Source organism: Carassius auratus, chromosome 14 (genome assembly GCF_003368295.1).
Source record: "Carassius auratus strain Wakin chromosome 14, ASM336829v1, whole genome shotgun sequence".
In the NCBI taxonomy this organism is placed as follows: domain Eukaryota; kingdom Metazoa; phylum Chordata; class Actinopteri; order Cypriniformes; family Cyprinidae; genus Carassius; species Carassius auratus.
Window position 1 is genome coordinate 12,045,569 of NC_039256.1, and position 18,586 is coordinate 12,064,154.

Consider the following 18,586-nt stretch of genomic DNA (forward strand, 5'->3'; position numbering starts at 1 on the left):
CCTGGGGCTACTATATACCACAGTAATACAGTATCACCGACTAATACTGTATTTGCAAAGCTAGAAATGAAAGTTTATATTTAACTTGATAATAATATATATCATTATCCAAAAGAGGGCAGCAAAGACCACAGATTATCAGCAGAACCTACAGACACAGATGCTAAGTTTCCTGTTAGCTGTTGTTTTTCCACAAAACTATATGAAATAATTCTTCAGACAGCTGATTTGTTTGACACTCTCAATTGCTTGCCAGTTCTTTGAGAACGAGACAGATTCCTCACAGACCCGAAATCTGTAAAAGAACATTAATACATGCTTTTATCCGAAGTGATATGTTCTATATTCAAGATATACATGTATGTTTTCATTCTCAGGGAGTCAAACCTGTCCTTGGTGTTGACAGTGTGAGCTACAGAAACTACCACAATCTAAAATAAAATGTCAAATTTTAAGAAACATTTTCTCTCCTTCTGGGAAAAAAAAACATATCTTAAAGAGAAACAGGCGTGTATTAGTTAATTGTTGACAGTAGAGACATACAGTCAGACTTATATTATCTTTGAGTTTATATTAAGAGCTCAGGTTTTTTTATTTCAGACTTTAGTATCTAGTTAAATCTGAGCACATTTTGAGAATTACTGAGGAGAAACATAAGTAGGAGGGAGCAGAAAAAAATCTCCATTAAATCTAATTTCTGCTTAGAAGGAAGATATTAAAGAGATCTCATTTGTGATTTTTCTTTCCTACGGGTACATGAACCAGAAAGTGGCCTGTGTGTGTGTGTGTGTGTGTGTGTGTGTACTTGAACACCCCCTGTGGGGTGATAACCTGTAATTACTGCACCAGATGTGAACGAGTAATGGGGAGAGACAGAAAGAGAGAGACATACTATAAAATATTGCAAAGATGGAAAGAGAAAGTTTCTGTTCCAAAACATACTTGTCTGACTGTCTCCTGTTACACAGGTAGTTTTGGGTTTTTTCAGAATTGAATTTTATATAATTGACATTTCTTTATCTCCATCCTATTTTTTTTTTTTTAATTTTTTTTTAACTAAGCTTACTGTAATGTATTAGACGTTAGAAACAGACCAAAATTAGGTAGCGTATTCATGCTTCCTTACACTGCAACCTGTAACTTTCTTTAGTATTTTGCTTTTCTTCCCATTACAAATATCTATATATTCTTACATTAATATATATTCAGTTCTGAAGACAGATTTTAAGTCTTGTTTTCAGAAAATTAAGCAAGCTTATCCTTAAAATAAGAACAATTACATGCCAGTGAGGTCACCTTTGAATTATTTTTAAGTAAATGTATGTTTATTTAACAATGGTTAGATGTTTTACTGGGAAACAAGACAAAAATGCAGGGCACGTACATAGGTAGAGCTCAGGGATTCAGAACCAAACCAAAGACTATATGGGGAGGAAAATGGGGAAAATACTCTTTATGAGAGTAAGAATTTGACAGCAAGACAGAGTAAATTAATTCATGACAAACAGACAAAGAAAAGAGTGGAGATAGAAATGGTGGGTGTGGTGAGACAAGAGGTGTTTCTGTCTGGGAGAGGGTAAGATGGAAGAATAAAGACAGAGAGAAAGAAGAAGAGAGTTTCTTACACATGTTATTCAGCTGTGTAAACGGGCGTAAAGCAGGTCTGGGGTCTCGGGTTGCCAGTGAAAAGGGCTCATATTTATAAGAGACTGGCAGCCCCGACACCTCTTACACACACGTTAATATTATTATTATTACTGAGCACTCAAAAATGGAAAATGGCAGCAACCTGAGAGGCACATGTGTGTTCGTGAGAAAACGCAAGTATGTCTGTGAGAATATGTATACATAAGAGTCAGAAAAAGAGAGGGATAGAAAGAGTCCCACTGGAAAAAAAGGGGGCAGAGAAAGAAAAAGAAAGGTTGCAGAAAGAGAAGTTTGGCACGAGTAGATGGATAGGGAGAAAGTGTAACGTGATCTACTGAACATATTAGTGCTGTCAAAGAGGGGAACGAGAAAAAGAAGGAGAAAAAGGGTGTCAGACACGAGCATGTATTCCAGGACAAGATTATAAAATTCCCGCAGAAAGAGCATGGACATGTTGCAACAGACAGACAGACACACGCGTATTGAGCAAAGTAAATTCTTAGCAGGTGGGTGGGGCCACTCATATCAATGACAGATCCGTAATTTCCCTCAGGGTCATATTTAACCAATCACAGATCTGGTTGCATAACCAGATCACAGGGCCGTCCAGCGGTGTCACTGTATACTAGTCAAAGTTCACAAGGTCCAATGTAACATTCCCAGATTTCCTACGAACAGAAAGAACCGTTACCGGCACATCGGTGAGGCACAGTCTGTGTGCTGTAATGAAATGCTGGCACGTTCAGAAGAGAATACTAGCGCTAGCTGCATACTGTATACTGTATCTGATTTTTTAATAAATATTATTTTAAAACAGCATGCAATAATAAACAGTAGTATGATACATTAGGGTGGCCATATGCCCCCTATTTCCCAGACATATCCTGGCCAGGATTTCTAAATGGCCTAAAGTGTCTGGGTTTTGGCTTTGTTTCTGTATTGTTTTCATGTTGAAGGTGCTGATTGAAAAGTAGTTCGCAGGAATTAACACATTAGCAACATAACTGACAAATCATGAAAAAATGCGATCCACAGTGAACGGTCAAAGCAATGCGAATACTTGTACATATGATGTATGATGACTGAGAGCACATCAATAGGAAAACAAAGCCAAAATTCTGACGTTTTTGGCCATTTAGAAATCCTGGCCAGGACATGTCTGGGAAAAACAAAATGTGTGGCCATCCTATGATACTTTGTTGGCACATGCAACATTAAATTGCATGGCTTCCAGGTAGAATCTGGAAAGCAAATAACAGTCAGTTTGCATTTCAAATTTGTGCAAAGGTGCAGTGTGAGAAACAGTCTTAGACTCCTCAGAAAGTCAGAGTTGTTTAATAGTTAAACATACTGAAAGTGAAACTGAAGTGAGCATTAAACACTCAAGATTCATATTTTTTATTTTTTGTCTATGTAGTGCGCTCTACTACACATTTAACCTACTGTAGCTGGTAATATGTGTAATTCATGCATACAGAAAATCCATGCACATTATGCATAATGCATTAATCATATTTGTTGTACATCATTCTGGACATACCTGTTGACAGACTCACGTGGTACCACTGCTTCCCTGAAGGAGGCAGCACTCTCTGGTGGTCTCTTCACTTGAAGCTGATTTGTATCATCAGCCTCTTCGTCCTCATCATCCTCACCAGCACAGCACATTCATCAGTGAGAAATGAGCACAAGAGCTGATGAACAGAGAAAAGGAGATGAGGAGAGATGGGAAAGCTCTGTGACCTGCCCGTGTGTGTATTCCCTGGTGTGTTCGGGTGATAACACACAGAACAGACCTGTAGATTTAATGAGAGTAAAAGCTGGTGATTAATAAAGAAACGTGGAATGAAAGTGCTGGAGATTGATGAGGACGAGGCCAAAATGTGTGTTTTTACTTAGCTATACTTGAGGGGAAAATTAGTCGCCAGAATTGAGCTAAATCTGACAAAATCTCCCTTGTGCAGACATTCAGGAACATTTGGAAAAATTGCACTTGATTGGAAAAACGATTCATTAATGAAATAAATGTTTCTTTTTTTCTCTCTCCCTCGCTCTCTCTCTCTCTGTATATGTAAATGTTTTCTTTTAGGATTAGCACTTGGTGTGTAGTCATTATAATTAGCTTTATTTAAAAACAAAGGAAGTCTACAATATGTCCTCATTGATCTATGTAAATGTGGGCATCTGGAACGTTTGTTTAAATGTGAGAGGCCTAGAAACTCAATAATCGTGATTCAAGTTGCTGATGGATGCTGGTTCAGATGTAACCGGTGGATGTTTCCATCTAGACCTGTCGGAAACTGAGTCTAAATGACGCAGTCGGTCTAGGATCGGCCTAGAAAAGAGAGAGATGACAGATGGTTTCTACTGGAGGGAGTGACAACAATTACGGAAAGAAGAAAAACAAATTGACCCAGGGGAAGACCAGTCCTGCTCATTTTCTGCTGAGTAAACGCAACACGTAATCATGTTTTCTCTGAAATGAATTAATTAACAACCGCAAGCCAACTATGAGACCGAGAGTGAATTATAAGTGGTGTTTGCTTTAAACAAACCTCTAATGCCGAGCATAAAAGTTCAATTGTTGAAAAGTTGAAAAACAAGTGAAAAAAATCCCATTGAAGAAGGAAGCAGAGCCACATCGAGATTACAGATATTCACATGAGACAGTAAGAAAACATGTGGCAATGCACCTAGCAACTAATGAACGCCCTAGCAACGCCCTGGAAACAACCCAAAATCACTGTGGTGAGTTTTATACAGAGATTTAAACAAGTATTTATGCAGTATACTATTTTACATTTTCTGAGAACAGAAAACGTAAAATCTTTCTATTCAAAGTCTACATAAGGCAAAAATTATTTTCTAAACAAGCATTTATTTTTAGATATTTAGTCTTGTTTTCTGAAAAATATACATTTAAGTGACTTTATGCTTAAACAAACCAATAATTTCAGTGAGATTTCTTTAGAGAAATGTAAAAAAGTATTTGTTTAATGTGCAATTTCCAGCTTTCAAAAAAAAAAGGAAGGAAGGAAGGATGGATGGTTTTTCAAATAACAATTCTTCAGTCAGGATTAATTTACTTGAGAAGCAAAAATGACAAAATACACACACACACACACACACACACACACACATATATATATATATACATTTATTTTTTTCTGAAAGAATATCAAACATAGCTTTTTTCATGCTTAAAAAAAAGCACACATATCTACCAGTGGGGGTCACAAAATAATCTTGTTTTCACTTTGAATCAAGTTAATTTTTCGGATCCTATTGGCAGATATTTGTTCTCATCCAAGTAAACGTCATTTTTATACATTCTTATTTTTTGATACATTCTTATTACCTCAAGTCCTATTGTATCTCAAGTAAATGTATCTTGATTTAAGAATGTTTCGATATTTGTATCAGAAAACAGGACATGATTCGCACAAGACAATAAGAAACCATCTAGTGACCACCTTAGCAATGCCGTCAACAACCCACAACATCACTGCCCTGAGTTTTGTACAGACATCACTCATATTCTCCTCAGAAAAAGTAAAAACCTAATTTTCTACTCCAAGCTTATAGCTGCATTCACAACCGATTTTTCCCAACTCCTCTCTTTTCACCTTTCCTCTTCCCTCTCTCTCAAAATCGCATGTTATGGCTAAATGCCCAATGAGTCACAACTCTGGTAAAACCATCAGAGAGGAAAGAAACAAAGGGGGAGCAGGAGAGAGAGAAAGAGAGGGCAGAGACCAGGGTTCATTCTCCACTTCCAGTCCAGTAGTTCATGCGTGCATGTCACTAGCGTTTAATCTTCAAAGAGCAGCGCGCACACACACACACACACACACACACACACACACACAGAGCCAAATAACATTAGAGTTCTGTATCACCGGTACATGCCCTACCCATCACTCCCTTCTGGTTGCCAGTGGAAACCACACAAACAATCCCTCTTGGGCAATAGCAGGAGTCAGCAGAGGATGCAATGTTCTCTCTCTCTCTCTATTGTGTGCTAGACGGCATGCACATAAATATGCATGCGTGTGTGTGTGTGTGTGTTATTGTCTGGATTACATTTTAATTCTTACATTTATATGAAGTGTGTGTTTGGCCTCAGAAATGTGATGATGTCACATTCTCTGGCAGAGCTGAACACTTTAAAACTGTTTGAGTGCATAAGCGAGAGAAACCTTCAAAAACTGTGCAAAGCATCGTAATCTGACAATCAATTTGACAACATCAGGGATGTTAACAAAATGTTGAACAAAGAGCGCAGCTTCCAGCGAAGTGTGTGTTTATCTAACGCACATGCAGGGCCAGTGAGTGACCCACACACAGACAAATTACCATCAAATTACTTTCCAGTGTCCAGCAGGCCGTATCATTCAATCTATTTGTTTTTCCTTTCAATAAACTGAACCATCTGCCTTGATTTGAGCCATTAATAAACCATGAAAACCATATTGTTTGGATTTCTGTTCAAGTGTATACACATAATGATTATTGTCTCTTTTTGTCATCTTCAGTGGTTTTGGCTACACTGGACAAATTGTACATGGTGTAGGCAATAAAATTATTAGAAAATAACAGTAGTGACAGTCTGTGCAAAAGTCTGAAGAACACCCCGCCTCAAAAAAAAAAAAAAAAAAAAAAAATATTAAGACGTGTTTTCATTACAAAACTCAATTTCTTTTTTGCAGTTTTGTTGAATACAAGGTTAGAGTTAACTAAGTGCGAGCAGATTTTCCTCCAGAAAGCAGACGAGAGGAAGAGGTTGTTTTCTCTCTTAAAACCTAATTATGTGCCCCCTACGGCTTCACTACTACATATCTGCACCAGTTCAGAGGATATAAAGCTTCTTTTAAGATCACATTTACCAAAATCAACCCTAAACCTCTTCTTAAATGGATAGTTCACCTCAAAATTAAAATGAATGAAGTCTGGCGTCAGTAATGTTTTGGAAGAAAAGTTTCTTCTGCTCAAGGCTGAATTGATGTATAAAATATACAGTAAAATCTATAATATATCTGAAATATTATTATAACTTAAAATAACTGTTTTCTATTTGAATATATTGTAAAATGTAATGTACTTCTGGGCAAAGCTGAATTTTCAGCATTATTAATCCAGTCTTCAGCATCACATGATCCTTCAGAATTTATTCTAATATGCTGAGTTAACACTCAATATATATATAATTATTATGATTATTATTATTATTATCAGTATTGGAAACAGTTGTGCTGCAATATTATTATTATTATTTTTTATTTTATTTTTTTCTGTAGAAACCAACATGCATTTATCTTTGATGAATAGAAAGTTTAAAAAAAAACACTTTATTTGAAAAACAAATCTTTTGTAACATTATAAACGTCTTTAGTGTCAAAAAGCAACATATTTTGAACAATAGTGTACTTGAAAATCATATACACTTTTATAGTGCTTTTTACCCTTTTTGAAGCTTAACAACCCTAGTTTCAATTCATTTTTGTTGTATGTAAAAGAGCTGCTTCGGATTCAAGCAACACAAGGGTGCTTAAATGATGACGCAATTAAGCATTTTTGGTCGGACTACCCCTTTAATGTCACTTAAGTCATTTGCTCTCATAAGAATCATACCAAACCCTTAGCTTGACTTCTGACCCCTCCATCCACCTCAAAGGGTGATTTGAGCGAAACTCCAAGCCTAAATAAACTATTTCTAAAATCGCAGTACCCACGCGTCCGCTCTCACCCCGGGGAGGATGCAGCTCAGGATTCAGGCCTTCCCAGAAACTCGAGCAGAACTCCTCCAATACAAACACTCATCAATAAGTAGTCACATCGCATACTGGACGCGCTGCGACACTCCGTAAGACCTCATCTACATGAGAACATTCCCTCCACGCCTGTCAGCACGCATATGTGTGTGTGTGTGTGTGTGTGTGTGTGTGCGAACAAAGGCGAAGAGGGGTCGAAAAACAATTACGGTAAAAAATGACTAATATGTCACAGACGTGCTGAAGTACTTTTTTCCCTCTCTTCATTCGCTCTTTTTATCCTTTCTTTTCAAAGTCAGTATAATTACAAACAAAAGGGTTGATTTCTATCCAGCTCTAGGAATGATAATGGAGAATCTAGTGGGAATCAAAGATACGGACACACACACATGCATCAACGCAAAGTGACGAGAGGTTTACACAATGCATGCACACACTGTAAACGTATGTGTCTTCTCGTGTACTTGTTTAAACACAGCTGCTCTTAGTTGGTAACAGAAGACACAGTGAATCAATACACTTAGAACTTGACATGCAGGCATAAGTCTTTTTGCGAGCAACAGTGCAGGTGGTCGTACGGGGTAAATTAAGCACTGTAAAAAGTATTGTCGTTTTACAGTAAAAATATCGAAACAATTCTAATTTTAGATGCATTTACCGGACAAGCACAATTGCTTAAGATGTTACTTTGTATTTTTTTCTTTTTTTTAATGAACATTTGGATGATCTGCAGTGAATGGGTGCAGTCAGAATGTGGATCCAAATAGTATCAACTGATGGACTGGTGTCGTGTGGATTACTTGTTGATTTTTTTTTTTTTTTTTTATTAGCTGCTTGGACTCTCATTCTGACAGCACCCATTTACTGCAGAGTATCCATTACGGAGCAAGTGATGCAGTGCTGAATTTATCCTAATCTTTTCTGATGAAGAAACAAACTTTATTTTTTTGGATGAACTCTTTTAACTCATTTTCCTTCTAAATGTATCTTGACTTAAGATTTTTTATGTTTTACTGGAAAACAAGACAAAAATCATTATTTGCAGTGAGGCTTTGACAACCCATCCAGTGACAGAGGAGCAAATCCTGCTTGATCCAGCAGTTAGGGAGAACATTTGGTCAATTCAAACGAGCACACACAAACGCTGTAACACAAGTGCAAGCACACAAGCGCACAGCATGCATCTGAATTTCATCATCGGTGCTGATGCTGACGAGATGCCAAACAGTAATGACACCCAGATCACCTACACATGACTGCCAAGTGTGTGTGTGTGTGTTTATGCCCAACATTACCCATGGATTAACAACACACGTGTTTGCATGGAGTGTGGCTTCAATGAACCCAGCTGCTAATGAACATGTCAAATGTGTGTGTTGTGTTTGTCAGTGTATTTGTTTAATGCTTCGCCACAACTTGCAGGACTGATATGTATGTGTGTGTGTGTGTGTTTCAGACCAGAGATTAGAGCATCTTTTCTAAAGAGAGGAGCGGGTATTTTCGTCTTTCTCTCGTCATATGCCCCTGTCATCCCTCCATTTTCCATTTTTACATGCAGCTCCAGATGTTGAAGAACTGAAATATTAAATTACAGAAATTGGCTTGTTTCTGCACTTTTGGCTATATCAAAACAGCCCTTCCCTAATGCAGTCTCTCTGTAAGACGAATAACATACCTTAAGCAAGTATTCAGACACAGTCGTGAATGCTTTGGTAATGCATTACAATTGTACATACAGTAAGATGTTTCTTAAAACAAATTTTAAACAATGCTTTTATTAGGCAATGATGCATTAAAAAGATTAAAATGATCTAAACTTCAGTAAAGTAATTTAGATTGTTTCAAATATTTTTATTTTAAATAAATGCTGTTCTTCTGTTATTCAAAGAATAATGAAAATAGTAATTTATCACAGTTTACTCAAAAATACTAGGCAGCACCAATGTTTTAAACATTGATGATGATAATAATAATATTTAAATAAAAATATATTAAATTGTTTCTTGAGCAGCAAATCAGCATATTACAATGATTTCTGAAGGATCATGTGACACTGAAGACTGAATTAGTGGTTGCTGAAAATTCAGCTTTGCATTATTAAATTGTAATATATTTGCGAATTTATTACTGTATTTAAAAAATATATTTTGAAAAACACTGCAGTGGCTCCACGCCTCCATACCAGAGACTCTTTAAAATGTCTCTGTGTCCTTAAATGTGTTACTAGTCAAGTATTTATATAAGAACAGTTTAAATAACTTTAACTTGCTAGCTGACCTAAAAGAGAAAGTGAAGTTAATGTTAATGTTAATGCCCGCACTGCGATTGCTAAGCGTACTACAAATTGCACAACATGCGACTGACACATTTCAGAAAACAATATTGCCTGAAATTTTGCTAGAAATTTCATTCCTACTGGTTCAGATGCTATATCATCTCTCTCCTTAATCGTCCAGACTGGTGGTTCTTGCTCCTTCTGGTTCTAGGTGTGTTCTGCTGCACGGCTGTTCTGGATTAATTCTGGATGATTGTGGAGACTCCTGAAGGTTCAGACATTTTCTGGGCCAGCTGCTCAGAAACATTACAAAAGACATTAGCTTACCCATAAATTAGGGCCCAGCCACATCAGCAGATTGTTAATTCACTTTGAGTTCCCTGTAACCAGGTGCAAAAACAAAAACAAGGGGCCTAAAACAGAGCCCTGTGGGATGCCGAGGTGCTCACTTACAGAAGTCTACTGAGAGATGACTCAAGCCTCTGAACATTCACACACAACCTCACACACACACACACATATACACAAACTACCTGTGGCCATTGTTAAAGAAAGAAATGTTTTCCTCACTTTGTAAAGCATGTATATGGATTTATAAGGCAGTTCAGTGGTTTGTGTCCAAAACAGAATGATTAAACTATGTGTGCGTTTTTCTTGTATTCATATGTTTATGTGTGCATTTGCAGTGAAGTGTGGAGACTTACGTGTTTATGTGTATGTGTGTGGCACGTGCAGTGACTGCGTACGTCTGTTATGTATATGTGATGAGTGTGTATGTGTGTGTGATTGATATGTGATGTGTGTGTGTGTGTGTGTGTGTGTATATATGAGCCCGTCTGCTCAGGGCATTGGTTGAATTGTTTCCACATGTGTCTTAATGCAGTTCTAGGCGCAATGGGTGGGGGAGAAAATGTGTGTATGTGTGTGTTTTGAAGGGGGGGCATCAGGTTTCATAGCGCCACGAACCACATCTGGGCCTCCGTGAGCAGAGGTAAAGTTCCCACGACTAACCACACACAACACACACATGCATGGACATATTGCATCAAAAGATGCAAAACATGATGTACACACATGAAAACCACATGGCACAGGTTAACAAGTGAGCAAACACACATGCACCCGCATCATGCACATGATGTAACAAATATCCAGCAGCGACAATCAAAAACACCACACACACACACAAACACGCAGCACACACCCTGGTTCGCTGGCACGGCAGTTCTCTCTGCCATGGGCACACGGGCGTTTCACTGGCATTAAACACATGGTAGGAAAATGTGAATGTATTCGGTAATCGCTCCTCTATTACACCCAGTCTCATTTACACAACAAACAGAAAAATGAGGGAGGGGAAAAAAAAGAGAAAAAAGAAGAGAAAAATTCTAATAGGCTGCAGTTGGGCATGTCTGGACTGAGATTAAAGAGAGGGAGAGAGGAGAACAAGAAAGAGAACATGAAAGAGGGAGAAGAGGTGTGAGGGGAAATGAAGGATGGATGAATACAAAATATGTAACAATAAATACAAAATTAAAATGACAATAATTAACAAATATACAAATGCTACAATACAAACTGTATAGCTTGTTTGTTCAGAGTTGTAATGCAGAAGAACAGCTTATAAAAACCTAAATTAAAGCTAATAAAGACAAATAAAAGCTGTTAATATGTCAGGATGCATGAGCATTTTTCCCCCCACCGATCTGATGTTCAACAAATATTTGAACAAAATGTATATTTTAGTGCTCACTTCACACTGATGCACTCTATGCCAAATGTTTGCAACTCTGTCCATGCATCCACTTCAAATCACAGCTGACACAGAAATTTCCAACATGAAGAAAAGTGAACTTTGTGAAAAGACGAGATCATGCCACATACAGACACTTGCTTTGATATTCTCAAGTGTCTCGAAACTTTTCAGGGCCACTGTTTGGTTTTGTGCATGCATGTGGTTAAATAAATCTAGATCTAAATAAATCTAAAACACAAATCACACACACACAAATAGATCCCAGATTTGTTTACAAGCACTTGACCGGATTTACAAAACTACTGTGTAACTGAAGAGCCGGTTCTGATTTACCAACAGATAAGCACTTTACAAAGAGCGCGAGAGAAAGAGAGAGAGGATTGTTTAGTTACTGCAATTCATTAATGAGTTCAGAAACCTTTAACACACAGTGAGCCAGCAGTCAAACATACACACACACACACACAGTCACTTGCGCAACAGACCAACAGAGTCCAGGAAAACATCATTTTTACCAAAACATGCACATAACTACACACACATGAACGAAAATCTTAGCTCTTAGCATTCTATTTACGCAGTAATTTTGAATGCATTAGCTGTGAATACTGTATGACCTGTTATTCAGAGAACCAGGGAGATTCTGTGATACTTGGAACAGGTTGGATGAAGTGTGGAGAACTGATGTGATGAAGAAAGAGATAAACATGACAGAAAGAGAGGAAGGTGATGAAAATGAAAAAGGGAGAATCGAGGGGAGGCAAATAAATATTAGTGGCCAAAAGAAAGAATAATGAGAAAATGCGGAATGTAGCAATGAGGGAATGTGATGGAAAAAAGAAGGTGAAAGGTGAAGACGAAGAGCGTGAGAGAGAGAGAGAGAGAGAGAGATGACATTAGAGGGAGGAGATACAAAGCGTCTCAGATGTTTCTCCTAAGAAAAAGACCTCAGTTATCTTACACGCATCTCCTCAAATGATTTAAGAGATGTCAAGAATGTTTTTACCACATTAAAGTCTGCAGTTAGCAGATATCTCAGTACACTCCAAATTGTGTTCTTACTCTGTATTTTCATTTTGTTTTCCAGTACAAATATCTAAACATTCTTAAATCAATTTACGTTTACTTGGGAAGCAAAATGACTTAAATATCATGCCTTGTTTTCTGAACAACTACATCAAAATGAAATGGAAATTTGATGCATAAAAAAAAAACTAACACCTGCCAAAGGGGTCTGAAGAATAAACCTAAATATTATACCATTAGCAGATATTTATTGAATCCAATTTCCACCAAAATAAAAATAATAATAATAATAATCTCACAATCTGTTTTTCTCATAGTTCTGAGTTTACAGATCACAATTTTGATTTGTTTTTTTTCTTGCAACCCTCACCATGAAATAAAAAAAGGTAATTGTGACAAGTTTCCATAGATATTTGTTCTTTCTTTAAGACTAAAGTCTCTTAATTTGTATCCATTTTTCATTCAATTGTTCACATTTTTTCAGAACTCAAGACTTCAACTTATGTCTTTTTGCTTCCCATGTAAATATATTTTGATTTAAGAATGATTAGATATTTTTTACTGGAAAGAAAAGAAAGACAAAATATTAAGTAAGAAAATTTATTTTGCATCCAACTTCCAAACTGCTGCAGGGTCACTATCATCACTGTTTTAATGTGTTTAATTGTGTTCAGCTGTTGTGTTTGTGGTTTTGAGATGTACTGTATGAAGTCCTCTTCAAGTTCACACAGGGGTAGAGAATAACATTCACTATTAACACAATCCACTAACAAACAAACACAAAACATAACAGTATTTGTCTTCAGTTTGAATCCACCTATGTGTCTCAAATTCCACAATTACACCAGACACGACGGCACAAGAAAAGAGCAGGTGTGTAGGGAAAAAGAGAAATCTAGACTTCTCTCAAACTCACAGATCTCGCAGTTTCTACTTTTCCATAAGCTTCAGCTGAAGGCAGAAAATTGTGTTGATGCTTTTAAGTTTTACTGTTATAATTTTGGGCAGTTAAGGCATTAGGAATCACTTCAGGCTGCTAGATTTCTCTCTCTCAGACTGTGGTGGTGAAGCATCAGCCAGAGAAAGACAAGTGCAGCTCTGTGGTGTGTGTGTCTGCCTCCTGTTTGGCAGAAATTGGCCGGGACAGTCACAATTACCCTGTGGCCGACCGAAGCATTTCCTGGGTAAGTGTGTGTGCTGGGATGCTTTGCTGTGGTGGCCTACATCACTATTAACTGCTTGCTTTACTGAAACACCAAAAACACAGGGCTGTCAGACCACATCCACATCAGCACAGAACATCGCCACAGCATTTTACGTCTTAAGTCTCATTCTTATCGATATTTCAGCTACAAAAATTAGCAAAATGTTAGCTTTGCTCACAGCGAGAAACAACAACAAGACATTAGCTACTTGACGGACATATAATCTGCTAACATACACTTTATGCTTTAACTTAAAAGACTAGTTTACAAACTAATTAGTAATTTTGTAATCATCTTCTCACACCCCTGTAGCTTAATTTAAATAAACAATTATATATATATATATATATATATATATATATATATATATATATATATATATATATATATATATATATATATATATATATATATATATATATATATTTCTACACAGTTTTTTGAAAACAATAATAATAATAACTTCACTCAGAAAGTAAATTAAAAATGGAATATTCTTTTTTCATCTATTAATCAAATATGATTAAAAATGTAAAGCATTTAAAAGCAATTTGTTTTTAATTATCTTTACATTTTTATTAAATATCATTAACATTATACTAATAATAATTAATATTATATGTTTTTATAACAAAATACAAATATAATTTAGTATATTATAATAATGTAGCAAAGTAATTTTAAATAATATTTTCCATTAAATAACAAAAAAAAAAAAAAACTGTTAAAAACCTTAATTTTGGGATTTCAAAACTATGACTTCAGAACAATCTGCACTAGTCTGATTAACTAGTTTTGCCATTTAATTTTTAATTAATTAATTTATTTTTAATATGTTTATTTTGAAGTTTGACAGCCGTAGTCACCATCTAATTTCAGTATGTTGAGAAGAGCAGAGTGAACATTCTGCTAACTGATTCCTTTTGCGTCACGTGTAAAAATAACACCACTACTCACTCTCATGTGCTATTAATCCACTTGTTTTCTTTTTGGGTAAACTATCCCTTTGAAAGAGGTTCAGCTGGACTTCATTGCATTTGTTTGTATTTGCAACTGAATCTGAGTACCTGGTACAGCCAAACCGCATTCGCCCTCCTTCTGTATTCGGAAGATCAGAGACGTCTGCAGGTGAGATGGACGGACTGGTCGTGAAAAACAGCTGCAGACAGGAACACCTGTCACCATGACACACACACCAGAGAAAAGAGGGAATTAGAAGGGGAAAAAATGTGCGTCTATGTGTGCATTGGTTTTGCTCCACTCCTAAGCAGCCTAATAGCTTCAATAAGACTGTGGTTTACACACACACACACACACACACACACTTCTCACTGTTTTGCTTCTCCAGGAAAAAGAACCCCAAAAACAGCCATTTATTTACTTTCAGCTGCATGTCTGTGGTATCAACCCTGCCAGAGAGCAAGAGAGAGAGCGAGAGAGAGAGAGAGAGAGAGAGGCACAGAGGAGCAGACAGGTTTGCCTAATTCGTTTTAAGATGATTTGTTATGTTGCTGTTGATCTTTCATTATCGTTTTGGACACTTGATTGTTTAAGGACTCATACGATGATAAATGTTCCTTTATTGGCAGATGCTTTTATCTAAAGTGACTGAAGGTAAACCTTATAGATTAAATGGTTGGAGGTCACAGAGTGGCTATGCTGTTGCTCACTAACAGACGCTCAAATTCTGTTGCAATATCCAAATGAATCATTGCCAGCTCTCACTGAAAATGAATTATAAGCAGTCGCAGGGTATCGGTTCTTAAAGGTGCAGCTGCACAAACAGTTTTATTTATTATCATTGAAATACTACTGCATTTTTATTAAGATTGTTGAATTATATTTTATTTTCTTCTCTTTATTTTGCTTTCCTTTCAATTGTAGTTAAAGTTTTAGAAATGTAGTTGTTTTTTAAAATGTCTATTTTAATTAATGCTTCGCTTTTTTTGTTGTTTTAGTATTTGTTATAAAAAAGTTAATTTATTGTATTTCAAGTTTCAGTGGTAAAATATATTTTTTTTGTTTTTGGAACAAAATACTTGACAAACATCTTTACAAAAAAAAACTAGATTAAAAAGATAAAATATATTTAAAACATGACATGAACCCTTTAACCTTCAGCTGGTTTAGTTATCTTAGTATTATTTCTATACTAGTGTAGTCATTATTAATCATTTGAACTGGATTTAATTTATATATGTTTGGTTTTCATTTCAATTTGAATTATTTCATATTTTAATTAATTATTTTTAAGGTTTATGCTTTTTCATCATAAATGTATATTGTATTTGATTTCATCTTAATTGCAATTACAAAAACAGTTTCTAATAGTTTTCATTTTAGCTGCGCTCAACACTCTGCTTGGTCACCACCATTAATGTTCTTACATGTAGATTGTGTTTGTTTCTGTGCATAACTCCGCCTCCTGCATCACCTGATCCCCCGGAGACAGACGTTACCTCGGTTACCTGCTCCCTCATTACTGTCTCTCTCACATTTCTCCTCTCGCTCCCTCCCTTCTTCTCCTCCACTAATCTATTCCAGAGCATTCTGTGATCACATGGAAAAAACATAGCAAGTGCACATATTTCTTCTGAAGCCAAGAGAGAGAGAGAAAAAAAAAAACCTAGGGGAGGAGAGAGAAAAAGAGGGGGAGAAAAAAATAGAGAAAGAGAAGGAGGGGTAAATAGTTTATTCAGTCTGGGCACAGAGCCCTTTGTTGTGGTGGAGACCTGTCTTCTATTAGCAGCCTGTGCTGTCTTCAAAGACTGGAAAGACAAATGACAAGCCAAGAGTGAAGGAATACACAAGCCCACGAAAGAGAAGGGTTATGGAAGGGAGTACTAGTCATGTGTGCTGGCGTTTAACTAGGGAACACGCTTCACTGGTCACCAGGGACAGAGCAAGCTGCAGGTGGTTTCTGAAAGAAAGAAAGAAAGAAAGAATCTTAATTAGTCAAACCATAACATCAGGTGGCAATATAATATATGCAAATTAAAGCATCCTGCTTCCAGTAAAGATGACCAATCAGCAAAGTGGCAGTAAGGAATGACATCATCACAGCTGCACCCCAAAAATGCATTGTGTGTCTGTGTGTGTGTGTGTGCAGTACTAAAAATAAAAGGCAAAGAATAAACCAAAGTATGTTTTACATGTAATTGGGTCTCTAAGTCAAAAAAAAAAAAAAAAAAAACATCACTTGCTCACCAATGGATCCTCTGCAGTGAATGGGTGCCGTCAGTACGAGAGTCCAAACAGCTGATAAAAACATCTCCAAGCAATCCACAAGGCTCCAGCCTATTAACGTTGTGAAGTGAAAAGCTGTGTGTTTGTAAGAAACAAATCCTTCCAGAGAATCCAATTTTTTTTCCAAATAATCCATAATCCATAATATTGCTTTCTTCAGTGAAAACGTCATCCTGTCATTCTGATGGCACCCATTCACTGCAGAGGATCCATTGGTGAGCAAGTTATGTAATGTTATGTTTTTCCAAATCTTTTTCCGTTATGAATCAAACTCATCTACATCTTGGAAGCCCTGTTGGTGAGTACATTTTCAGAAAAAAAAAAAATTGGGGGGTGAAGTACTTTAAGAGTTGATTTTGATGTCATGTTAACATTTATATGCAGAAAACATAAGTGCAGTGACAAAAATCAGCATTTTCTCCAATGTGCTGCTAAACTTCCTATGACTGTACTGGCACTGACACACAGAAAAACGGCACTGCTTTCATTAGACATCAGTTATTTTAATAAATAGTATCATCTGCTCTCACAGCACAGAACAGCCAAACCAGCAGCATGGAGTTCTCTCAAAACCAACTCTGTGTGTGTGTGTTTGTGTGTGTTGGGTGTGAAAAGATTTTCCCACTTTTTTGGTCATCCAAGCAGGAAAATTTTGGTCATAAACAACATACAGCTTTGAACACTGACATGTGTAGAGCTGAAGACTGTTTAAGGGCTAAACCAACTGACAACACACACACATCTGCAGCGTGCATTTGATCACAAATGAGTTCTCTTTAATACCTCAATAGTTGCCCCTAAACAGCAATGAGTTTAAATGATGGAGATCATATGAAGAAATGTCCTGCTTCATTCTCAGATGTTTCACCTAAGAAAAAAAAAAAAAAGAAAAAAAAAAAAAACCCCTGATAACTGACTTTGACTTTGCATCTGTTTAGAGGAACTAAGTTGATATTCAAACTGTTCAGAATGAACCACGAACACATCAGATCTCTGCACAGAAAGAGGTAATGCACACACACTTTTCTGCTTCTAAAAACCCCATCATAGATCAAACCCTGATCACAAACAGACCCTCAGATAGAGATGCAGCCATTCTCACGCATGCAACTATGACGCAACTGTGATCTATTCAAATAAAACTACAGCACACGCCAAACATACAGCAGGTCTGAAGCCAGCACACGCCGGCCCTAAGGCCAAGAACTTGTATGTGTGTGTGCATGTTTTAACAAAACGATACTGCAACATATCTGTATCAGTAACATACTGGCATTTATCAGAACTCTACAAACTACAAATGCAACCTTAATTTTAACAAAACTACTCCTGCTCTTAATGAATCAAGCATGTGATATTAAAACTAACCCTGTTTGCTTAATTACTTCATGTAGATGAGTTTGTTTTGGATTTGGAGAAATTTAGTATTACATCATTAGCTCAACAATGGATCCTCTTCAGTGAATGGGTGCCGTCAGAATGAGAGTCCAAACAGCTGATTAAAACATCACAATAATCCACAAGTAATCCTCACCACTCCAGTCCATCAATGAATATCTTGTGTTTTGAAAAGCTGCATGTCTGTAAGAAACAAATCCGTCATTAAAATGTTACTAAGACGTTTCTATTGAATGTATCTAAAACGTTTTAACTTTAAAGG

The 18,586-nt window shown here is 36.6% G+C and overlaps 1 long non-coding RNA gene across 1 annotated transcript; it reads right to left on the reverse strand.

Moving 5' to 3' along the window:
* Positions 1-1,358: 1,358 nt before the first annotated feature.
* LOC113114464 (uncharacterized) lies at positions 1,359-14,875 on the reverse strand. The gene is made up of 3 exons (XR_003293736.1): positions 14,748-14,875; positions 3,188-3,341; positions 1,359-2,315 (listed from the first exon to the last, which is right to left on the reverse strand). It is a non-coding gene; the product is annotated as an uncharacterized LOC113114464 (long non-coding RNA).
* Between the last annotated feature and the right edge of the window lie 3,711 nt (positions 14,876-18,586).